This window comes from Rhinolophus sinicus, linkage group LG12 (genome assembly GCF_036562045.2).
Source record: "Rhinolophus sinicus isolate RSC01 linkage group LG12, ASM3656204v1, whole genome shotgun sequence".
Lineage (NCBI taxonomy): Eukaryota > Metazoa > Chordata > Mammalia > Chiroptera > Rhinolophidae > Rhinolophus > Rhinolophus sinicus.
The window spans coordinates 27230454-27243068 of NC_133761.1; the positions used below are offsets into that span (position 1 = coordinate 27230454).

Genomic DNA, 12615 nt, shown 5'->3' on the forward strand with positions numbered 1-12615 from the left:
ATGTCTCCCAGGCACTCCCACTTAGATCAAGCTGGCCTTGTCCCATCTCTTCTCTGAACTACTCACCCTGGGGGCATTAAATACGGCCTCTGATTCTTACTGCTTGCTTGAGCACCTGCAGCTCTACTGATGGTGAAGGAGAATCAGATCACCAGTCCCCAGGTGAGGGAGCTTGGGTTTCTCTCCACACAAAGGCCTAGAGGATCAGGTCCGTGAAAAGAACCTTCAACGGTTCTCCAAGGCTCCTGAAAACAAGATCAGGAGATGAACAGGGCAGCCTTACAGGAAGGTATATTTAAAACTCCACTTACTACTTCTGCTAAAGCCAAACCCTCACCCTCCTTGAGCTTTGAATTTTGGGCTGCCTTGAGGGAAATGGCTCCTTGCAAAACAAAAGTGTGGATACCCTGAAGGTCTAAACTCTTCAGTCAGGCATGTGGTTGAGGTTTTCCTCAGGGCGACACCTTGATGTGTGTGAAACAGGGTGGGCTCCAACTATAGGCAGTTCAGGCTTTCAAAGCATTTTTAACCATAGTTCAGGTACCCTACTTATTTCTACCATTTTCACTCTCCTTACACCTCTCCCCTCCGCCTTACCTAATCATCTATGATTGACCAGAATAAAAAAAAAAAAGAGAGAAAGATTTAACCCAGAGAAAGGGGCCTGGAGCACGCTGCTCACGTCAACATTTGGAAAGCTTCCTCCTGGTTACTCATTGTCAACCTTTCTCATCAGGGCAGTGGTCAAAGTCTTTTGTAGGACAGATCATTATTTGTTTTGAAAATGGAACATTCATTTTTACCTTTTGCTAAAAATTGAAATTTGCTCAATTTTAATGAACTTATTTTTACATTTTATGTAAAATGTTCAGATATCAAAGCAATACAAATAATAGAAAATTGGGGAAAGGATAGGAAAGTAGACAGAAGAAAACTATTACCCATAATCTCCCACTTAATGACAACCAACATTTTGGTATATTTTCTCTATGCTTTTCAATATGCTTTTTTTCCCCACATTACTGAGAGTGTATTGTGTATATGTGTGTGTATACCTGTATATAAAAATTTTTAAAAATTTTTATTGGGGAATATTGGGGAACAGTGTGTTTTTCCAGGACGCATCAGCTCCAAGTCAAGTTGTTTTCAATCTAGTTGTGGAGGGCACAGCTCACTGTCCCATGTGGGAATTGATACTGGTGACCTTGGTGTTACGAGCACTGTGCTCTAACCAACTGAGGCAACCGGCCACCCTATATAAAATTTTGTAACTTGCTGTTTCCAGTTATAGTACAAGCACTTCCTGTTATCACAGACTCATCATTAAAAAAGTCCTTTGTTGATGGCAGGTCGTTCCACTACCCCATTTGCCAGGTAGGAGCTGCTATTTCTGACCATATTAATTTAGTTTTTGAGATCTGTAAGTGAACAAATTTATAGAGAAAACTAGCCTTTACATGCATGTCTCTGGATGAGCCAAATGTGGTTTATATTCTTATAGGATTGCTTCATGCCCTAGAGGAAAATTTTCCTCAGGCAACCCCACAAAGATCCTTACTGACCTAAGAACACCCAAGCAAAGGCCAGAAAGAGCTGACCGGATGCTTTCCAAGGCACAGGCCCCTCTTTTGGAGTGTATGCATTCCAGGGCACCCTGCTCTTCTCCCTGGGGCTCTTCTTGCCGGCTTGTCCGGGATGGGTTGCTTTACCGCACTGAACACTTTGCAGCATCCATCTTCACCACTCCAGATTCGGGGATCTGTAGCAACTATTGTCACTCCATTGGCTATTTGGGTTGGGGAAGTAAGTGTTCTTTATCCTTTGAAGCTAAAGAGAGTTCAGTCTTTTATTTAACCAGCAAAGATTTTGTTCAGACTTTCAGTAAGCAGGCCAGTTAAAAGCCGGTATTAAAAGCAGCAACCCATTTGTTTTTGCCTTTTCCTGGGTTATCTCAACCCTTATGCACCTTAAAGATTTTCTAAGAACAGCTCAAATAAAGTCATGGCCCTTCTACTTAAAACAAGGAGGCCTGGGATTTAGAGAGAAAACTCACCTAAGTTCATTCACATAGTGAAGCGGGGAGCTGGTGGGGATAATAGGCCCTTGCTTGTCCCTAGCTTCCGGTCCAGGTCCACAGCCTGGTCCTGGGTGGGCTTCTTCAGAATTCCGCTGGCTACACTCAATAAATGTCAATGTACGAAACGTCCAAACCTGTAGAGAATTCTTGTAAGAGTTTATTTGCACCAAACTGATGACAATTGCTGAGAAGCAAGATCTCAAATGCTTTGGAGAATAAGACTTTTACAGTTTCTTTTATGCAGTTGAGATTAAGGAGAGAATATAAGGAAGCTTACAGGAAGGTGGGAGAAAGCAAGGAGAGCATTGAATTACAGGATATCTAATACTTAGATTACATGCTCTCTTGAGGGTGGCTACCCTTATTTCAAAGGTGTGCTAAATAGATGCTCAAAAACAATGGACACGGTTTGCTTAAAGTAAAGATAAACCTTTTACTAAAAAAGTCATAGGCTTGTATTGTGACTACCCACCATGACCTACCCAGTTAGGAATTTATGATCAGATCACCCTGTGAGGTGACTTTCTTTAGAACCCCTTTTTGGCCCACAGTGTTTTCAGAAAATAGGTCCCCAAAGGTTAGACCATTCCCTGTTTGCTTTCTGCATCCTCCAGGCTGATCATTTATAATGTCTGACAAATAGAAGGGATACTGTTTGTGGTATTTCATTTATTGATTGCTAGATTGTGATGGGGCCCAATTTAAACAGTGAAATATAGGTCAACCAAAGGTTATGTGTTTTGTAAATCTAATTCATGTCAGAGGTTGATTTAAAGCCTGTAATTAATTTATTTAATTAAAGGTAAAAGCTTTCTATCTGATGTAACTAATAATGTTCTCCTTTAAATAAATCATATTTCATTTTGTTGGTCTATACTAGATGTACGGTGGTCTCTTAATAATTCAACATCTGTGAGAAAAGACAATGGAATTTTTAATTCAAGTGGATATTGTGAATTAGATAAACTTGAAATTGTGACTTTGTTTTTACTATATCCTGTGATAAAAGAGTGATTACAAGAGCTCAGCCAGTTTTCAAATATATATATTTGTATTCTGACATATATGCAGCTTGAAGTATGGACTTGCATTAAAAACCTGGCAGTATCAGTAGGTAGCGGAAAAATCATTTTTTAAAAAAATTGGGAAAACACTTTTTTTTTTTTTTGGCAAGGACAAAAAGTCCTCGAAATTATCAAGAAAGGCAATTATACTTTACTCTGGAACTTTTTGGTCGGGTGCCATCAGGATAATTACTTATAATAAGGCAGTGGAAGGTATGTGATTAAGCACACATTTATGATTGTATTTATCGAGCTTCCTCACCTTGTAAAAGAGCTGTGCGCAGAAAACTTGGTTGCAACCCAAATTCCTTTTTCTGTTGCTTCCTGGAGCTCCAGGCTGGGCTTTAGAGGCTGTGTGGGCTGACTGTGTGACCTTGAGCAAGTGATTTCCTCTCTCAGGATTGTCAACATTTTGTTACGTGTAAAATGAGGCTCTGGTTAGAAGAACAACTTCAATAAAAAAAATAAAATTTTACAACAAATAAAAGCAATATATAATCATCATCCAGCCCTTAGGAAAATGCTGGAACATTATAGTTGCTCAATATATATTAGTTGAATGAATAAACTTTTTTTTTTTTAAAAGGAAAAGAATATAAAGAAAAACATTTAAATCAGCTATAATTTTAACATTTTGCTTTCTATCCTTTCAGAGATTTTTTTTCTTTTGGGAGGGTATAGAAGCATTTTTCCTTCTTCTAAATTGTGCATACTCTTCCGAGTCAGCTTTATTCATTAAACATTTCCCCATGACCCTAATTGTCATTGGAGCATGTGATTTCCATGGCCCCCTTTATCCACTCTGAGTCCAATCTGAGTCTCAGAGCTTTCTTTCTGGTCTTGGTACCTCTCATGCATCAGGTTTCCATTTCTGCCTGCCTGAAGATATCGCAATTTGGTGTCCCATAAGCACATCAAACTTAGCATGTTCCAAACCAAATTTATCCTTCCCTCCAAATGCCAGGCCCAGTTTTCATCCCATTTCCCAAAGTGTTAACAGCTCAGCTCTCTTCTTCTCAGTGTTGGACATTTGGATGGTTTCTAGTTTTTTTTGCCTGTGTATAACAACATCGTAACATAAGTCATCACTCAGATTCTTGATGATTGACTTAGAAATCACCCTTCAGAGTGAAATGACTGGGCTAATGCATAGCGGATACATCTTAAAGGAGTTTAATGGGTGCATCCAGATTGCTCTTCAGTCTATGTTCCCATGACCAATACATTAGAATACTCATCTCACTGCAACCTAGCTACCTGTGAATATTGACTTGGAAAAAAAAATCAATGCCAATTTAATAGGAAAAACATAGAATTTCTTAATTGTTAGTAAATATGCATTTTTTAAACTGCTGGTGAGGCTGAACTTTGAATGTCTTGTTGTGTTAGCCTGCATGTTTCAGCTCTAAGAGCTTATAATTCTGTGATTTCCTTAGGTGGCTCTTTATTGATTACAAAGTTAATCTTTGCACTACTAATTAGAGGAAGAAAAAAAACATCTCAAATGTTAATTTGAAACTACCTGATGTTAAATAAGGCTTTGGCCCTATTGAGGGTGTTGTATGTTAGGGATCCTTTCACTGAACTTTACAGAATCTAGACTTGTCTTCTTTCCGTTTCCATACTTGAGTTCTCCAGGCTTTTCAGTTCCACCACGTGTTTCCACCTTAGTTTGCATGGACTGGATGTTTTAGATGTCCAACAAGGATAGTGTAGAAATCAAGGTTTTCATGATGCTACTGTCGGGGAGGAAAAACTTTTCCTGTAACCTCTTAGGTTTAGTTATTGGAGCCTGCAAATTAAATTGACGAAAGACAGATTAGCAAGAGATTTTTAAAATTCAGGTGTAAGCAAATTCACAGAAAAATGTGACTCAAGGAGGCAGTGCAAATTTGAGGCTTATATACCACCTTAACAGGGGAAAGGGAGGGGAAGAAGGGCATTTAGGGAAAACAAACGATTTTTAGGAAAGTCAAATGGGCCTTTAGGAGAATTGGTGGGAGATAGTTTTATGACAAAGGCTATTTAGGTGTGCTGCAAGCTTCTAGTGGCAGGTAATGAGTCAGTCTTCCCTGGTGGTGACACTTTCTGGAAGTATCAATTGAATGACAGTTGAAATGCTTTTGAGAGGCTCTGCTTATAGGCAGATAAGGCACTTCAGGAAAAAAGCTGCTTCTCATTTAAAAAATTTTTAAAATATATATATTTTTTATATTTTCAAATTTCAATTTTTACAATTGTCAAAAAAGTCTATTCTCAAATGCCTTCAGCCTAAAATGATTTTTTTTGACACGCTGGCATATTCTGGACCCTGTCCCCACCATCTAGTATGGAAGAATCCTAAACTAAGGATTTTCCAAATTGATGGTTAGGTTCTATTAATTCAGTCAAATATTTCTTGGAAACCCACTAAGTGTCTGGCATTGTGGTTGGGGTAATACAGACTAAATCCATTTGCTCTCAGTGGCAGGTATATAGGGATATAATTTATGTTGGATTTAATAATAAATTATCTACTATAGACTTTTGGACTTATAGACTTAACTTTGATGATTGTGACTCTTTTTGAATGAATACTTGAGGTCTGGCATTTTCCCTTTTGTGAAGTCACTGGTCATAACAGCTTGCATCACCAAGCTGAGTTTTTGAGCAGGCTGTTTGACTGCTAAGTGAGCTTTGGCAATTACCCACAGTCGACTCCTCACCATCACACTGGACTCTTCTTTTCACATGTCAAGTAGCACGTTAAGGGAGGACACTTCAATTTTTCAGTTATATTTCATTGCCTCCTAATAGCGAAATTGCATGTTCTAGTGTCTGTCCTGACTTCCTGAGCCCTGAGGATCTGTTCACACATAAAAACAAAGACCTAAAAAATAGCTTATAATAAAACAAAATGTCATCTTTTGTAAAAAAGAAAAAATATTTGAGGCATAGATATAGAAATAAACTATAATTTTGTCATATTAAAAGTCCTAGTTAACACGGAGGAAGGTAATGTGTTTTGGGCAAAACTGAGCATCCAGCTTTCAAATTCAGCTCAAGGTCTACATTCCATATTAACATTTTCATAGAAGGATCCAGGCAACTACGTGGCCAGGGCTAGCCGTATTTTTGAGAAATGAAAAATCTTATATTAACATGCCACTTATACTCCTTTTCCATTTTGCAATTGGAAAAGTGAACCATCATAATTATGCCAACTCATAGTTTTGGGGGGAAATTCATTGATCCCTTTCTCCATTTCTTTCTCCTATAAACATTTAAAGACTATTTATGTACCGGGCACTGTAATAGGCACAGGGCACATAGAGATGCATCAGAAATTACATCAATTGCATCAGAATCGTTGGGGGATGGTTTAAAAGTTCCCTAGATGATGCTAGTATGCAGCCAGGGTTAGGATTCACTGGACTAAGGAGAGGAGGAGCCAAGGAGGGAAGACATGGGTGACCTCTCTCTCTGAGGTAGAAATGAGCTCAGAGCACTCCAAGGAGAGGGAGGAATAGTGTCACTGGAATGGAGTGAATGAATTGGGAGTGTGGGGTGGGGGGACCTGACGCAATAGAAAGCTAAGAAAAAAGCCAAAGTTCAGATCATGCCGCGAGCCTTAAAGGATTGTATAATAATTGTCTTTTCTTTATCCTACGAGCAAAGGGAAGTCAATGAAAGATTGGAAGTGGCAAGCAAGGCTGGGGACCAGGTGACAAGGAAGAGGCTACTAGTCTAGTTAGAAGATGAAAGGGGCACAGGGCAGTGGCAGTGAAGATGCAGGAAGTAGACTCGGGGAGTATGTAGAAGGTAGCCTGGGGTGAGATGGGTTGGATTTGGGGATGCAGGGAAGAAGAGAGGTAAAGGTCCAGGGTGACTCTCAAGTCTGGTTTGCACAGTTAGATGGATGATGGTGTGCTTAATATTTCAAACTTGGGGAGACAAGGAGAGGCAATGTGGAAGACCTCTTTACAAAGCTGAATGTTTTTTTCTGGAGTTGGAAGACAAATTGGGGTCCTGAGGTTTGTTTTCCTAAGTCTTAGTGACTAAGAGAAAGCTGAAAATTCAGCCAAGTGTTTTCCTCCCTACAGCTCAAATGTACTGTTGGACTTCTTTTGGTTTTATTTGGGTTGAGCAGGTTCTGTGATTGATTTTTAGTGAAGCAGGGTCACTTGTTTTAGGATGAGCTTAGAAATGAAAATTTGGTGACACCATAAAAAGGAAAAAAAAAATGCTTGGGATGCTTGCAATATTGATTTGCAACCTAATGCATTCTTAAATAAAATCTCGTGTTATGTAATATTATGACCCCACTGTTGGTTAGAGTTTATCTCAATTTATATTCTATCACATTTGCACCTGAGACAGCACATGCTCTGCTCTGCACAAAAGAAGGTTTTAGATAAACTGGAAGTATTTCAAGGGAAAGCAGCCAAAGTAATTAGGAGCTGAAAGAATTGATTTATGAGCCCAGATTAGAAAAGGTAAATGCATTTTGTTTGGCTCAGTACAAATAAAAGTGGAGCAAAGTCAATCAGCAGTAAAAACAGAGGAAACAATTAGGTTTTGTGTAGAACGATGAAAGAAATGTTCACCCTTTACTGGTTCTACTTCTCCTAAGCTCTCTTCATTCTTCAAATGTTAAGTAAATCCTGAGGAACCCTTTGAGAAGTGAATCTAGAAGCATCTGATGTTAGAAGAAATTAAACAAATACTGAAGATCTCTAAGGTGCGCTGGGAATGTGATGCTCTGACCAGTGGTTTGGTCGATAAAGTGGATTTTCCCATGGAGGATAGTTGTGCGAAGGCGAAGAAGCACTAGTACAGGGCCGTTCCTTATGAACCTTTTAGCGGCACATTATTTCAATAGCGATTGTCACAGTGGTGAACATTACGTGAGCTTAATAAAATTGCATTTTATTTGGGAATTTATAATTCATAGTTTGATAGGATTTGTCTTGTTTTGTGTGGCTCCTGGTTTCCTAAATGGTTGATTCATTTTACCAACCTGTGCATTTCTCCCGGTCATCCTCACTGAGGACTTGGAGCCCCAGGCTGGAAGGAAGATCACACTAAATGGAAGATCAGAGAAGGGGGAGCAGCCCACGTGGGGTTGAGGCCCAGAGTGGGTGACTGGAAGTCCTCTGGCTCAAAGTTGTATCTTCCTCCATGTTACCAATGAGAATTTGCCAGCTATGTGACCTTGGAGAGTCATTTAATGCCTCAGCCTCAGTATCCTCAACTGTAAAATAAGAAAAGCAATTCCTACCTCTCGGGGCTGTCGCAAGGTTTAATTAAATGAACTAATGAGTATAAGAGGCATAACGCAGAACTGGGCAGTTGAACAAATGCCTCTTTCAAGAGGCAAGTCACTCTTGAGAGGAGCAGGTATCTTCCACAGTTTGGGGCATCCACTGTAATTGGGATTACAGTTCTGCAGCTCTGGCATGTGGCTTCTTGCATCCATTTTAGATCTGGAAATAATATTTGAGGATTTGAGATAACTTTGGGCAGCCCAAGGACCGTGGGTGGACCAGAAGAGGCAGGAGGAAGAAAGAGATTCAAGAGGAGGCTGAGGTACCAACAGTGCCCAGCAGCTGTTTGCCAAGACCCAGTGTCACAGCCAGGATCCCTGTGGCGAGTGGCTAACGTGCCAGTGGTTTGAAAAAAGGCAGATTCTCTTTTTCATCCATTTGCTCACACTGGCCCAGGCTATACTCTCCCATTCACTATAGTTTCTTTACATTTTTTCCCATTGTGAGGGGGAGGAGAGGCAGGAGGAGAGGAGAGAAGAAACAGAACAAGAAGAGACAAAGAAAAGACAAGTGGCTGCTCCTCTCCCTCTCCTGCTCCTGGTTAATTGGGGAGGTGGTGCCCATGTGATAAATTCTTATTCAGGAGTTGCACATTGTAGCCCCAGGAATTTCAATCTGCTGTAGTTTTTTTTATAAAATGGCCCTTTGGCCATCATATCTTCAGTCTAGTAAGAAGACCATAAACAGTCTGTGTACTTATATAGCACATACATGTACTTGTAGCTATAAGTTATGCTCAGTTATAGAAAATGTAGCAAATACTGAAAACAAAATTTAAGTGGAGGGAAATTAAAACAACTTATGGTGATGCCACGTAGAAACAGCCGCTGTCAACGTTTCGTCTTGGCTCAGTACTGCTTCGTTTTCACGCTAAGTGTTGTGTCGGTATGTTATCAAGGCTCCTATGAATCGTGTCTTGCTTCTCTCTCCCTGGTCATATCTGCCGCCCTCAGGACCCCTCTGGCATCCTCTCCAAGGCGACTGCCACATCTTTCTCCTGCCCTTTATTGCTCTTCAGTGCCCAGTCTGCATTGTTCAGTCTGCAAATACACCAGGTGGACATGTGCTCTGGCACCTCACACTCAGGATGTTCCACAGGGAGCTCATGCTCCCTCCAAATGCCAGACCGGCTCCCCTGCTGTGTCTCCTCCTCTGCCACCCTCTGAGTCATCCCAATCACACTGTGCTCAGGGGCTCCTGTCAGCCCTACGCACAGCCACTGCCCCACCTTCCTCCTCCGGAAGCCATCGCTGTGCACCGTCCCCTGTCATCTTAATTCTGCCCGTTCCCACTTTTCTGCTGAATTGTTGCCTCTTCCTCATGGACCCCTTCCTCAGAGCTTCCCCTGTGCTGTTGGCTGTTCTGAAAGCGCAGGCTCTGGAGCTGATGACCTGGTTCCAATCCTGCCTTTGTCACTCGTGGCTGTGAGACTTTGGGCAAGTTATTTAATGGTGTTGTGTTCAGTTTCCTAAACTCTGGAATGGGGTCAACAATACTACCTGCCGCAGAGCTGGTGGGATGATTACACCAGTTAAAACACCTAGAACGTCCAAATAGTTCCTGGCACATAATAAGCGCTTGCTACAGGTTAGATATTATTATCCTGTTGTCCTAATGCTAATTTCAAACCAAGCCTCTTCTGATCTCTGAGTTGATCTTTCCCTCTGAATTCCCAGTAGTCTTTTGCCTGGATCTCTTCTAGGGAGCTTAGCAATTTTTACTTCCCTTTAGCATTTCCTATACTACCATTTATTATAGAAGTATACTTTCTACCTTTATTACAATGTGAGTATTTTATCATTATTTCTTCATATTTTCATCTCCCCCCTTAGACTATAAACACTCTGAGGGCAGAATCTTTGATAATTTATACGTCCTCCCAGTGCCCTCAATCCGTGTAATGGCTTGCATGTGGTAGGCTTTTTTTGTTTTAGTAACAATTTTATTAATGTGTAATTCATATACAATACAATTCAGCCATTTAAAGTGTACCATTCAGTGGTGTTTAGTATATTCATAGAGTTGTGCAACCATCGCCACAATCAATTTTAGAACATTTTATCACCCCCAAAAGAAACCTTATACTCTTTAGCTATCACCCAACTCTCCCCAACCTCTCCAGCCCTAGGCAGCCACTACTCTACTTAGTGTCTCTATGGAATTGCCTCTTACGGATGTCTCATGTGAATGGAGTCTTATAATATATGATCTTTTCTGATTGGCTTCTTTCACTTAGCTTAATATTGTCAAGGCTCATTCATGTTGTGGCATGTATCAGAACTTTATTTCTTCTTATGGCCAAATAATATTCCATTGTATGCATATACCACAGTTTGTTTATCCATTTATCAGTTGATGGACATTTAGGTGGTTTCCACCTCTTGGCTAGTATGGATAGTGCTGCTCTGAATATTCATGTACACGTTTTTGTGTGGACATGTTTTCATTTATTTTGATATATTCCTACGAGTAGAATTGTTGGGTCATGTGGTAACTCTACACTTATCTCCCTGAGGAACTGCCAGACTGTTTTTCAAAGTGCTGCACCATTTTATTTGTGTTTCTACCACCATGTATCTAGTTTCCCCACATCCTGCAGGTGGTAGATTTTTAATATGGAAAGAATGGAAAGAATAATTCTTTAAGCTTGATTTTCTAGTTCAGTAGATATGAAAGAAGTACTTGCTTGTAACATTTTAATTAATAGCATTTTGTATTAGAAAAATCCTTTCATCCTCAACGGATGTTTGTGTCGCATAAGCAAGGTGAGAAGACTCATCTGAATTTAGATAAAAATACACAGCCTGATTAATTTTTCTTGGTATTGTCATTACAACAATAGGGATTTCTTAAGAGATGCAAATATGTATTGTTTTGCATGAGTAAGTCAATGTTATCTAAAGGTAGAGACAAAGTACAGGATCTTGTACAAAAAGATTTTTGAGAGCAAAAGAATTGGAGTGGGGCCCAGTGATTTAAAAAAAAAAAAAGATCCATCTAAATAAGCAAGAAAAAGGAGGTATTAATAGAAGAGAGCTAGTATACCAGGTGGGACATAGAAGCACTTGGTATTTCTGGGGGGCTGTGGGGAGAGGGTGATGGCGGTGCAGTTGGAGGGACGTGGGAGAGAGGCTGGTGGCACCCCCTTCTGTGTTGTAACATGACCACGTTTCTAGTGGGGAGATAAGACAATGTATGAAAAATGGAAAAATTCCTAATTCTAAAGCAATGGTGAAAAGGCTTATGATGCCTCATGAGCTGAAGCTTATAAAGCACTTACCATGAGTCAAATACCATGTTTAGCACTTTATATGCATCACTTCAATTTAATTTTCCTAACAACCCTATGGTTTAGGTACAGTTACTGTCCTCACTTTGCAGATGAGGAATCAAAGGCATACAGATGTTAAGAAATTGCTGATGTCTGCACTCCCCTGTTTATTACAGCGTTATTTACAATAGCCAAGATATGGAAATGACCTAATGTTCCATCTATGGATGAATGAATAAAGGAAATGTGAGAATATATATATTCATATATATACATATATATATTTCAGCCATGAGAACAAAGGATATGCTGCATAGACAGACCTTGAAGGCATTGTGCTAAATGCAATAAGTCAGAGAAAGACAAATATTGTATGATATCACTTATATGAGCAATCTATCTAAAAAACAAAAACAAACTTACAGAAGCAGAGAGTAGAATGGTGGTTACCTGGGGCTTGGGGTGGGAGGGAATGGGGAGCTATTGGTCAAGGGATAGAGATTTCTAGTTATAAGATTAATAAGTCCTGGGGATGTATGTAATACAGCATGGTGCCTAGAGTTAATAATTGAAAGTTGCTAAGAGAGTAAATCTTAAATGTTATCACCACACAAAAAAAGAAATAGTAATTATGTGAGGTGATGGAGGTGTTAACTAACTCTACAGTGATAATTTCACGGTATAGAAGTTTATCAAGTCAACACATGTACAACTTAAACTTAAACTGTGTGATATGTCAATTATATCTCAATAAAGCTGGGGGGAAAAATAAAAGCATTCTTTTTTCTTCCATGCTCAGGAAAACTAGATATTAAAAAAAGAAATGGAATATAAAACATATAAAAAAGAAATAAAATATAGAATACATCAAAAGAAAGAAAGAAGGAAGGAAGGAGG

General features: G+C 39.7%; 1 protein-coding gene across 3 annotated transcripts in view; it reads left to right on the plus strand.

Moving 5' to 3' along the window:
* The window catches only part of DPYS (dihydropyrimidinase), a 94967-nt gene that overhangs the window by 1027 nt on the left and 81325 nt on the right, over positions 1 to 12615 (plus strand). The gene's annotated exons all lie outside the window — the stretch shown is intronic.